Source organism: Mus musculus, chromosome 13 (assembly GCF_000001635.26).
Source record: "Mus musculus strain C57BL/6J chromosome 13, GRCm38.p6 C57BL/6J".
NCBI lineage: Eukaryota > Metazoa > Chordata > Mammalia > Rodentia > Muridae > Mus > Mus musculus.
In genome coordinates, this window is record NC_000079.6 from 84,564,011 (window position 1) to 84,576,292 (window position 12,282).

The following is a 12,282-nucleotide window of genomic DNA, read 5'->3' on the forward strand; positions in this document are numbered from 1 at the left end:
ATATTTTGATTAGAGTCTACTCATTTATCTCAGTCTGTTCTCAAAATTGTAATCCTCCTACTTCAGCCTCCCAATAACATGGATTATGTGTATATACTGCTACACTCTGAATTTCGTCTCCTCTGAGTTAAGAACTACTGATAACGAGAGAAGAAAAATACTGAGTATCTATAATCCAATGATGGTCATCATTATGGCAAGGTACAATGGAAGTTTGAAACATCGTGGACAAGCCCCTATGTAGACTAGATACAAATATTTTAGGCCAGGGAAAATGCAGATTATTTAAAGTTATTTTAGTAAGTAGTTAAAATTACATTTTGGTATAAAATTTACCATATAACTGCCTTGTCTGTAAAAATTAGTGCTTAGATAATTAATGGATAATACTATAAATTTTTTTCCTGAAAAATCTTCTAGATAAGAACATGTATTTATTTGATTTATTTGACTATATGCAGCACAAAGAACTTTAATACAGCAAACTCTACTACAGTAAGGTATGAACATATTTTTCTCCATGCTTTTAGATTTAAAAGAGAAATCATTGGATTAGAAAATTTTGTCTATTTGAGTCATAGGAAATCATTGCAAAAATGATTTGATAATTTCTCATCAAAATGACCATATATCAATAACTGGATTGAACTTGGCATTAGACTCAGGTTATTCTGGCCAGTTGCATGCTGTATTTTAGGTAGTATTATTAATGAATGCTGCCTGAGTGCTTTTAATAACAAGGGACTCAAATATATAACTTCCCTCTAGTAGTTCTAAATGGTGGCCTGGAGCCACTCCTTAATTAATATAGACTCGTACTTCAACTGTAGTTATGGGAAGGAGACTGAATGAAGACAGCACAGCCTGAGATCAGAGGTCATCAAAGGCATGTCTAATTGCACATGTATTCAGTTTTCTCCTTCTTAAAATCCCCCCTCCTTTAGTGTCATACTTCACAGTAGTTCTCAGCAGCAGGACTCTTTGCTTGTTAATACACAGCTGATTTTATTCTTAGCACATAAAATCAGTGTAACCAACATCCTTGCAGAGGCATGGAAGTGAGAAAACTGCACTTCATAGCAGAGAGGCCTGTTTGCTTTTGTAACATGAATCAATATAGAGAAATCTTTGAGGGCAGATTTTTCAAATAGCAAGCTTTTCCATGTATAATATTTTTCACAATTATATGAAACAAACATATCAAGATGAGAAGAAAGCATTCTACTCCTGCCTAGATCTTCAGTGTAAATGAATTGTTTGTGTACTTTGTTCATTAAAGACAATTGTCTCTCCACAGATCTGGAGATATAGGGGTGGGAATCATTAGTGTTGGTAGGCTTTCCAGTGTCAATTACTAGAAAATTAATTCCAAACCTATCATTAACAAGCAAAAGTTCTGTGTTTATAGTTTCCTTTTGTGTAGAATATGAGACCCAGTCTGGTGCTTAAAGGACAGGGTTGTGGGTAGAGTGCTTAGCATGTAGTTCTGAGAAGGCACAGACCCAAGGTCCTTTAGTCTGGTAACAATAGATAACTCTCTGCTATTTTTACTTAAAATTACTGTTTGAATCTTCCCAAATTCAAGGAGTCTCAATTTAAGTCTATGTGTTTAATATCTGAACTATTAACTAATGTGCCCCATTTGTGAGATAGAGAGAAGCTTTTACTCTAAGCATGTACTAGATACACATCTCCCATCATTATTCAGACAGCCAATGCCTGCAAGTGAATCAGAGATTTACAAACAATCAAAGACTGGTCTTAGGTTCTTATCAGTTTCTCAACAGATTCTAGGAGGCTTAAAACCGCTAGGCTTTCAGTCTTTCACCAAAGCAGATACAGTGCTGTTCTCTAGCTGGATTTTGCATTATTTCGGGCTGCAGTCTTTCTTTGTGGTGTCTCCACAAGAAACCGGCGATGTCTACTTTTTTATGAGTAGAATGCGTTGCATTGTTCTGAGGTTTATAATTACACATTTGTGACTTCATCCCCACCAGCCTCGCCCCATGAATACAGATAACATCTTACAAAAGGGAAGACTGGGAAGGACTCAGACAGACAGGGTGGGTGGAGAGGGAGGCTGATGTGCTCAGTGACCATCTCCTAGCAAAGCTCTGGGGCACCTATTAGAGGAATTCGGCTCTCCATGATTCTGGGGTGGCCTATGATCTAAAACACTGGCCTTCTGTTTCATTGGCTATGAATTTACCCTTGGGAAGAAGAAATACTCAACCTATGGGTTGACATTTTATTTATATCGCATCCCTTGTTGAAGCTCTCAGAAGAACCCGAGGTGTCCGTGGCAATCCTTCTCTTTATTCAGATGGTTACAGTTTAAAATTTGAATAGCTGTTTATGCTGGGAGGCTGAACACCCAATCAGTAGTCTTTGAATTGAAGCTGTATTGTTCACTCATGGAAATGCCTGTTTCATCTGTCAGCTCTCTTTTATAGTGAGCCTAATAATTTATGCTTGCTAAAGATGTTTTCTGACCTGTGATTCCATTGCCAGTTACGAAAGGGCTTTGGCAGTATTCACACTTCCTTTCGTAATAGGGGGCCAGTAAGGTACAATTTAGTGAAATTACTGCTCCAGTGCGCTAATGGCGCCCAGACTCAGACTGGGGAGGGCAGAGGGGTGAGGGTGAGGGACCTCGTCCTTTAAAGGGGGCCACTAAGACTCCGAAGAATGGTATCCTGGGAAGGAGGCTCTTTAGGAGTTATGTCCTTCCCTGGAGGTCGGCATGAACCTGAGGGGCCCTGATGGTTGAGTTAACACACCTGCAAAAATTCTACAGGGAACTTACATTGTGTCCAGCTAAAACAAAGAGATCTTATTTTGTTTCTCATATATATATATATATATATATATATATATATATATATGCACATGCATTTTACATTTTGAAGAAGTGACCATGATTCCATTATAGTGACTAATTCAAAAACTGACAGCAGTAAAAATCTTTTGTAAGGAAAGCATTCACATGTACTTTCACTACAAATTTTTCATCATATTACTGTTTAAACCATATTATAGGAAATGAAATTTCTATAAATGGGTCATGCTGCGTCATAATTATAAACCACCCAGCTCTTTAATTTATAAGCTACTGCCAGACTCATCCTGAAGAGAATTTCTCTAATCGCGAATCGAGTTATCCTCCAGGTGAAATATGTATTATTTTCCTCTTCTTTCATGAAATTTTGCTGTCATTTCTCAAGCAGAGCCTATCCTGTCTTCTGTGTACATCATTTGTGCACCCCTTTTATAGTCACTGCTTTGGAGTTTCTTGAGGTTGTGATCATGCAGTCTTGTCTCTATGTTTGTCTTTTGAAAATGACATATGAATATTGGTCAATTGATTTCAAGAATATTTTTAATAAATTTATTGTAAATTTAGAATTGTTCTCTAGCTTTTCTAATTTGTCTGCGAAGCATGTGAATAGGCAGTGATATCATTAAGTTCACTCAGAGTACAGACATTATGTATCACATGGATTAATAAAAGAAGCAAAGAAAACTATAGATAAGTTCTTCGAAAAGGAATTTCTAAGAGACCTTGAATAGTCTTGTAAAAATTGGCCAAGTTATTTGAATAAAATACTTTAAAAGTTGATTGTCAATAGCTTTTGACTTTGATTATTATTAGCCATAAAAATCTAAAATATTTCTATTGAAACTTGAGCTTGTGGTAACTTGAGCTTTGAAGTCAACAGAGGGTTTTCACACTGCGGAGCTACTTAGCCATCCCTTTCGGGGGGGCAGCTTGAGGCAAAGCTTTTGCCTTACTTGAGTGCACTAGATGAGCAAGGAGCAGAATTGTAGCTGAACACGAGGCTTGATATGAGGTCTACCCCATGGTTTCATCCATGCCTCAACTCTGCCTTTCAAGTTACTGTCATTTTACATAAATAAGCAAAATATAGTATTGGTATGTTTGAATATTGCACCTTTATAAAAACAGCACTTCATGGGTTAGAGGAATTGTGACAGCAAGACTTTTTATTTTGTAGTTGAGGAAAGAAAAACTTAGTATCTTTTTGTTGTTAATAGGATATAAAATTGATTAATGTTAACACATTTTGTTGCAATAAGAATTTTGAGATATTGATAATATTTATATTCTATGAATAAAAAAGGTGCAGAACTACTGTATCTTGAAACACACCTAAAATCTACACAAACAGATCTGCTGTTCTGCCACCCTCCCAAGTCTCCTTGACACATTTGCTACTTCTGCCCCACATTAACTACTGTAGCACAGTTAAAAGGAAAATTAATTATTCTGATAGCTTATAGCCCCCTTAAATACTTATACTAAACAGCCAGTAAGAATTGAATGAAACTATGCTTCTATCTTCAAGTTTCTTTGCCTGGTTTTCTTTTCTTGAACTGCTCTCCAGGACCACTAGACATTATTATTTAGTTTCAATTACGTGCGATTTGTCTTCCATATTTTGGATTATATTATTTGGGTTGTAGACTTAACAAAGTTTTCTATCTTTCAAATGACCAAGTGCAAAAGTCTATTAAGGAAAGTGAGAATGCAAGTCCTGAAATTCAGGAATGTGCAGGGAACAGGCACTGAAAACTTAGAGCTGAGGGATGGTTTCCAAGGCAGGTAAATTGTAAGAAGTATTTTGCTACATTGTCAGACAATGAAGGCTCTAAGGGTTGGATCACATTTTAACCAAAGCTCAGAATCAGCACATAATCTTCCAAATCCCAGAATTCTCTCTAGTAGTTATTTCTTTTAGAATTTATATGCAGAACACACACATACATACATGTATAACATGCCCCCTACTGCATAATTATTGTAGGTAGTTCTGAAGACTGTTTGTACACAAAATATATATTTTACTACTTATAGGTAAATTCTTGGTAAATATTTATTTGAACTGAATTCTAACTTGCAGATAAACACCAAGCACAGCTGTATGAAATAGTATGTTTATGAATTTTATTGACAATAAGTTTATTTTCCTGACAGATTCAAGAAATATTTAGGATCCATTCTAGTAGTGCTAGAGTTTAAGGTTTAAGACACAGGCACATTTACAGGAAGAAAGTATGTTTGGGGGAAAAACTTGGATCTCCATTTTTCTTAATAGAATGAGTATTGGCTTATTGCATGGTTGTTGTTCTGACTTACTATGTAACATTATTGTTACTGATATTTTTATGTCATCCCAAGTGAGTCTGGAAACGTGATTTCTTTCAAATATTCAAATTCAAATATACGTACTATGAAATACTATTATGTTTGCGTTTTAGCTAATCTTAATTTGGCTAACCTCATTGACTTGTTCTTGGGCTCTTCTGCCCCAACCCCAAGATGAGGATTTTGAGAAAGTTAATGTGTTAACACAGTTGTAACTGGTGTTAATGGTGAGAACCTGGTATTCTGCATTTTTTAAAACTAGTATCACACTCAACTAAAATTACTCAACTAAATTCCTTGGCTGTGGTCCCAGGGAATCCCACTTAAGCTGTTGACATAGATGGATCAGAAGTAGGTGTCAAGGAACAGCTTGTGGCTAGCTTCAGGTTATGATTTGTGAGTGCTGTGGGCTCATGTTTCCTGTCCCCACCTTTTGTTTCCTTCCTCTCACCTTCTTAGTCTCCTGTAGGGATGTAAGCACCACAGCTACTAATAAAACAATTTGGCTTTTTGTAGCAGATGGGGGCTTCCATCTGGTGTCAACATGTAGAGAGATGCCCTTGGTGCTAGTTAGTGGGGAATGTGGGAAGCAGGGTTGAACTGCTCTCCATAGCAGTGTGACCTGTGGAGAGCTGATTAATCATTACAGTTTATAGAAGCTATGTAGGTCCTCAAACCTAGCTATGACCTTGCAAAGGATGGTAGGAGCTATGAACCACAAACCTTCCCAGAAAAGAGTACCTGCTACAAGTTTGCATTGTATAAGGACTATGCTAACTTTAAATAAAGTATAAATTCTAGCCTCAGTATCCAAATAACATAAACTGACAGTCTAGTGTCAAACACACCACAGATGATTATTATTGAATGATTTTGTGAAATACAACTTTCACTGGTTCAACTGGTCAATAATGTCAAGAGTATTCAGGATAAAAGATAAGCACATTAGTTGGGGATGGAATTCAAGTTGGATGTAACACATTTTCAATATTGTTAGTAAGAATTTTTTTTTGCTTATATTACCTTTCTCCTGTGTGGCATCTGGCTTAGCTAAGTGGGGGATGTGGAATTTGGGATATTTTTCTGTTAGGTTTCAATTATCTGGAAAGCCCTGAGAGAGCAGTGTCATAGGGGGTGCTTTCCTAGATTGAAATATCTATTTTTGTAGATCTTAACATTAATTTTTGTTACCATGCTACTTCAATGCTTGTTTCTGTGGGCTCGGCACTGTGCCATGCTTTTCTGTGGAACTGATATTACTTCTCCATAAACAAAGTCCTTTGGCTATTTCTCTTTAGTCAGCTATTTGATGAAAAGATTAAAGAACAGAGCTGGATCTGAGGCCTATTCTGTAGCCTACATATATTTACATACATTCCTTCGAAAGTAAATAAGAGCTACATGAATAAAGTGTTGAGGACCTTTGAGATCCAAGGCAGCTATCTCTTCAAAGGGTGGAAGGAAGTCAGTCTGGGTCACTACAATTAAACTGACTACCCTAGTTCATTTACTATTTTAAGTGAATTTTAATTGAGTTGTGTCTCATTTTTATAAATGTTGTCTGTCTTCATTCTTGCGTGTATCAACATAAACACACATGCACACACATACACACACACATGAGAGAGAGAGAGAGACAGAGACAGAGACAGAGAGACAGAGAGAGAGAGAGGATCTACATATCAACACATTTAAGGAGAGTACTGTCTGTCCACATACCCTCAATCCAACTTATACACAGTGACAAATAATGCTATAAACATTAAAACATCCGACTCTGATAGGACACCCGTAAGACTGAGGGGGAAAAAAAAAACTTCTTTTAATGCATTTATTTTATAGACACAAAAGCTCAGCTAGTAATCAGTTTTGATAACTTTAGATGTCTGTTTCCCTGATGTAATGACTAGACTGGGGCAATAACAATACTTCATTATGCTATTCAAAGTGTATGGCAGGATTCAGTCAGAGCTAGACTGAAAACCTGGCCCACAGCTGAAAGCAGAGATGATGCATTAATCCAAAGCAACACCCCCCCCCCCACTGTTCCCCTCAGTATTCAGCCACTAATAATGGATATCATTTTTCTTCATAAAACTGGTAGTACTTGAATCAAGCACATGACAGTTAAGGTTTGTTTAGTCTTTCAAGCAGGTGATTACAGAATTGAACTTCTCAAGTGAGAAAGCCAATGGAATACAAACAGTTAAGAACACGTTTGAAGGGGGGAAAATTGTCCAGCCCCATCTGTCAAACTGTGCGTATGACATCATCAGATATTCTGCACTTGTTTGCAGCTATTCAGGCTGGCCCGCCCCGCAGTCTACGCTTTGTGTTCCAGTTTCCTTTACAGGGCCAGCGGGCTGGAAAATTACCACATGCTGTCACAGTTAGCTCAGCCAGGTCTTGTTATCATTGTTTCCAAGGAATCCATTCATTCCGTTATTTTACATATTGGGCAGACGTCCTGCCACTGAGGCTTGGGCTGCAGTAACTTGAAGGGCCAAACGTTAATGGGCCTCTATTGTTGATAGAATGGCAGTGCAATACGTGGGAAAAAATACCCAGACAGCTCCCTGACACTGGTGTAGGACCTCTAGACTTAGGGGGTAGCCTGTGAAGATCTTTTATGTAAACAAGCCTTCAATAAACAATGAATATCTCCTGTGTCAATATTCATAACCCATCAATAAAAAAATATATAAATCTTCCACTAGAAAGAGCCCAAATGTATTATGGATGATGGAGCCTTTCCTCAAGATAATCTATAGAATGTGGGCAAGCCTTCTTCTAAACACAGCTAATTTATGAGGGGAGGGAAGCATGGCTGAGGCTTTGAGGAAAGAAAGCATTTGGTTTGGACTGGCTGTGTTCTCATTGCAGGAGATAATGCAGCACAAATTTTGTGGCCTCTACTACTATTATGTTGGGATAAAGACAAGGGCCTTGGGCACTCGTTATATTTTCACTGTGTGGACGGCGATTTAAAGAAAGTTAGTGAAAACATGAGAAAAATCACCCAGGCTAAAGCTTAACTTTAGTATGAAATACGTTTTACGATAATTAAATCACAGGTAAGAATAAAGGTCATAGCAGTGAAGATCAGCAGTGCATAAAAATGAAGAAGTCTATATTGTATGAAAGATATTCAGGCTGCAGTCATGTTGCTTGCCATTATGGATGTGAAAAACTGACTTTATTCTCTCAAGATCAATCTAATCTTTTGATCAGACAGAGTTTTGGAAATGGCCCAATTCTTCTTACTAGCCTCAGAAAGAGTCCAGTTCTTCCTGGGACAAGAGAAGAGATATCAACTAGAACTGCTCATGGTCAAGGTGGGATAGCATGTGATCAAGTCGAAGAGCACTGACTTGAACTTGTATCATTTTAAATATTTTAATGATTAGTTCATCTGCAACACTTGCTAATTTGTTTTAGTGATTCTGCACAGAATTCCAAATGGTCTTATAGATATTTACATTAAAATGGTTCCCATGAAAGTCTTTTGAGGATTCAGAACTTGTGTCTCAGACTTCTGGAGTTGGAGTATCAAGTGAGAAAGGTGGGAGTGTCCTGGCTCTGAGAAACTTGTGCCATACTTAAGGTTAAAAAAAAAAAAGATAAATAAATGTTGCTCTGGCCCCAAACCAGGTTGTTTATAGTTTGTTTCTATAAAACTTATTCTAGTTCAATTAATATCATTTAAGATCTGGAAGCTAATTTTAAATGGTTTCCCTTTACATCTTCTATGAAGAACCAGTTAAGATAAATTTATAATTTTGAAACATTAATAGATGTCAGAACTAGATATTCTAAGCTAAGGCCCAGTAAACAACCACCATCATCCTGGACACCACTGGTAATGTTATTGTTGGGGTTAAAAAAGAGTGTATAAAATGTTATATTAAGGTACATATGAAAGTGTAACAATCCTTTCTCAAATGTAATATTTGATGAGACAACATCCAGAATTTTTAAAGGGGCAAATATATTTTGTAATCATTTAAAAATTTCCCCAATATTTAATTCAACTCTAAATTGGATTTTTCTGTCAGGATTTGATAAGATAAAACACATTATTGATAAAGAAACTACTTGGTGTAGCATTAGTTATCATACCTCAAGAACACTCACACTGGCAGAGTGGAAACGGCCTTTTGGATGAATCCACAGTTTTTAATAAATTAGGTTACTGAGTGACACATTAGTCCAGTAGAAATACTTTAAATTAAGTAGCCTTTTTTTTCTAAGAACATCTTACCTTAATCTAAACAAGCTCTATGTTTATCACAATAAAGTCTATGTCAAGCATGTTGCTTATCAATAAATTCAAAGTAAAATAACTTCTGACTTATAGTTCTTTAAAGCATACATTAGAAGTGACTTTTTTTTTCTTTTTTCTTTTCTTTTTTTTTTTTTTTTTTTTTTGAGACAGGGTTTCTCTGTGTAGCCCCTTTGAGAACAATCTATGAAGAGAAATGTTACACACAGTGGCTCTTCTCACAGAAAGTCAGAACTATAGCTACCTATCTCAATGTGGCTAATACTCATAATATTGATTCATAAATATTTCTGAAACTTACCTTTTAGCAAACAATCCAACAGCAGTGGTTCTCAAGCCCAATTTCCTCTTCTTTGTAACCACCTGGTTCCTATAAAGAAAATACTTTGAAGAAATCACACCAAAACAGCTTCAACTTTTTTACAACTGGGCCTTCATATCTCATTAGAAACTTCTCATAATTTAAGAATTTTCTTTCATTTTATATTAGAATCCATATAATTTAAGAGTTTGAGTTGCCTAACAAGATATGACCATGCAATCATTGCAGCAATTCTCATACCATATTAGTGAAAACAAATACTAATGTAATAGGATGCTAACAGAAAAACTCCTAATAGAACATGACAAAAGTTTACATATTTTATTTATGCATTCTGGTTTTTCTCCTCCACTTCAGCATTTTCCACTTCAGTTTATGAGGAAGTTGCATGGCTTTGCATGCTCTTGAATATCAATTAAATGATATTGTGATATAACAGCAATGCAAAAGTTAACAGCTATCATTTTGCTATTGGGCCAATATATTTCTCTGGGTCATCAAATCTTTATTTGAATGATAATGCTTTCATTAGTTTTGTTATTTATTTCAATTTAGTTTAGAAACTGAGTTGCTTGTAAAGATAATAAGAAACTCGTTGCCGTTGAGGGTTAAGGTGCAATGAGTTGAAGAAATAATACAATGATCTTAGTAATTTACTGTGTTTCTCCTACTCCAATATCCAGATAATTGAGATAAAGGTGAGCTTTGCCTTGAATTATGCAGGCAATTGCTTTGATTCTGTGCACAGATTCTCTTTCATTACATAGAGGACATTCATCCAAAGACTCTTTTTCTTTCACTTATTTCATTTGTACAGAGTTGCTAGCCATGTTCAGAAGAAAACAAGCTAGAAAGAAATACTCAAATGCCTCATCCTGACAGTCTACCAATAGCACTAAATAGTGGAGACACTGACAAAGGTCTTTTGGATCCTTCTTATACACATCGATAATTGTTTTGAGATCAAATGCAGCATCCTTCCAGGCAAGGAAAGGTCTGTCTTAATGGTAAAAATATTTTGGTCTTTTCAAAATTTGCTTGGTGAACTAAAGATATCAATAATACTTAGCAGACATAGCTAAAAGAATGGAGAATTTACTTTGTGGTGTCTGGCAGAAGACATAACACACCAACTTTGCCTATATTTATATGGTGACCTATTAAATTAAACAGAAATTTGGACAACTAAGAGCTTGGATTTCTCTCCTACCAGACGTTCATCCAGTGCACACATGGGTTATACTTTGTTGTGAATAGGATTCATATAGGACAATATCATCCTTGGAAAGTCCTATACAAAGTCCTATACAAATACATTGGAAGATATATTTATTACCTTTAACAAATACAACATAAACTGTCTTCTAGACTGCTCTTAATCAAGTAAGAATAAGAGGAAGACAGTGACTTGTGTTCAGTTGTCATACATTTAAAATACTCAGTCATTCAGTAGTGAGATATTCACATTGTGAGTGGCAGGTGGTAACTGAGACTTCATATTTTGTGGCTCGTGTTTACCTCAGGATGTCTTATCAATAAAAAGAATGGCAGGCAGAATTTTTTAATTTCTAAATTTCTCTCTGTCTCCCATTTCCATACCAACTCTATTTTTCCCCCTTTGCTGATTTGAATGAACACTCAAAAGTGAGTGTGCATGTAACTGCTTTGACTTAATTCTTTTGCCATTTTTCTGCCTTCTCCCAACATAAGCTCCCTATGGACCAGTATTAGACTCATTTGCTTACTGATGTATTCTCAGCACCTGGTTCAATGGGTAGTATGAGGCAAACACTCAGGGAATACCTGTTTCGTGAATTAATGAGTCCAACTAGTTTTGTGCTGGCAGATTCAAATGCGCTTAATAATAAAGCAGATATTGATGATAATACATACTATAGATGCAAGCACTATGGATACTCATGAAATCATTGATAATGGGGCATAAGGATATCATGTTCCAGTAGTACATTTTGAACACAGGCTGAGAGGCCATTTTGCCAGATCCTGTATAGGGTAAGTTTTATGACCTATCATGAAACTAAGAATTACTGGAGTACTGATAGCACCTAATAGGGGCCTAGCTTCTAACAATGTCATACCTAATACTCTGAGCTTATTTTCAGATAGATCTGTTGATGACTGTATACTCCTAGGAGCTTTTTTATTGCAGTCCTACCATATCCAGTGATGTAGCTTTTATCAGGAGGGAAAAAGACTATAATAAATCCTGAATTCAATCCCATGGCCCATGAGAGCAGGGTGCATGCTTATGATCCTAGAACTGGAGAGAGGGGCACATGACTCTGTCAGATTCACTGGCTAACCAGCCTAGTCTTCCTATTGGCGAGTTTCAGGTCAATGAAATATCCTGTCTCAAATGGAAAAGGCCGATATTGTCTGTAGAACTCAGTTGCTATGTCCTTTCAGATATACTACTGTTGATGAAGGAAAAAAAAATGTTGCATTCTCCAGCATTAAAAAAATCAAATAAGCCACTCTGCCTGGTCCTTG

At 36.4% G+C, this 12,282-nt stretch overlaps 1 long non-coding RNA gene across 1 annotated transcript in view; it reads right to left on the reverse strand.

Moving 5' to 3' along the window:
- Window positions 1-9,755: 9,755 nt before the first annotated feature.
- The window catches only part of Gm34196, a 332,426-nt gene continuing 329,899 nt past the window's right edge, over window positions 9,756-12,282 (reverse strand). Inside the window, exon 3 of the long non-coding RNA XR_382705.1 lies at window positions 9,756-9,819. This is a non-coding gene — a long non-coding RNA (predicted gene, 34196). The remainder of the gene's footprint in view (window positions 9,820-12,282) is intronic.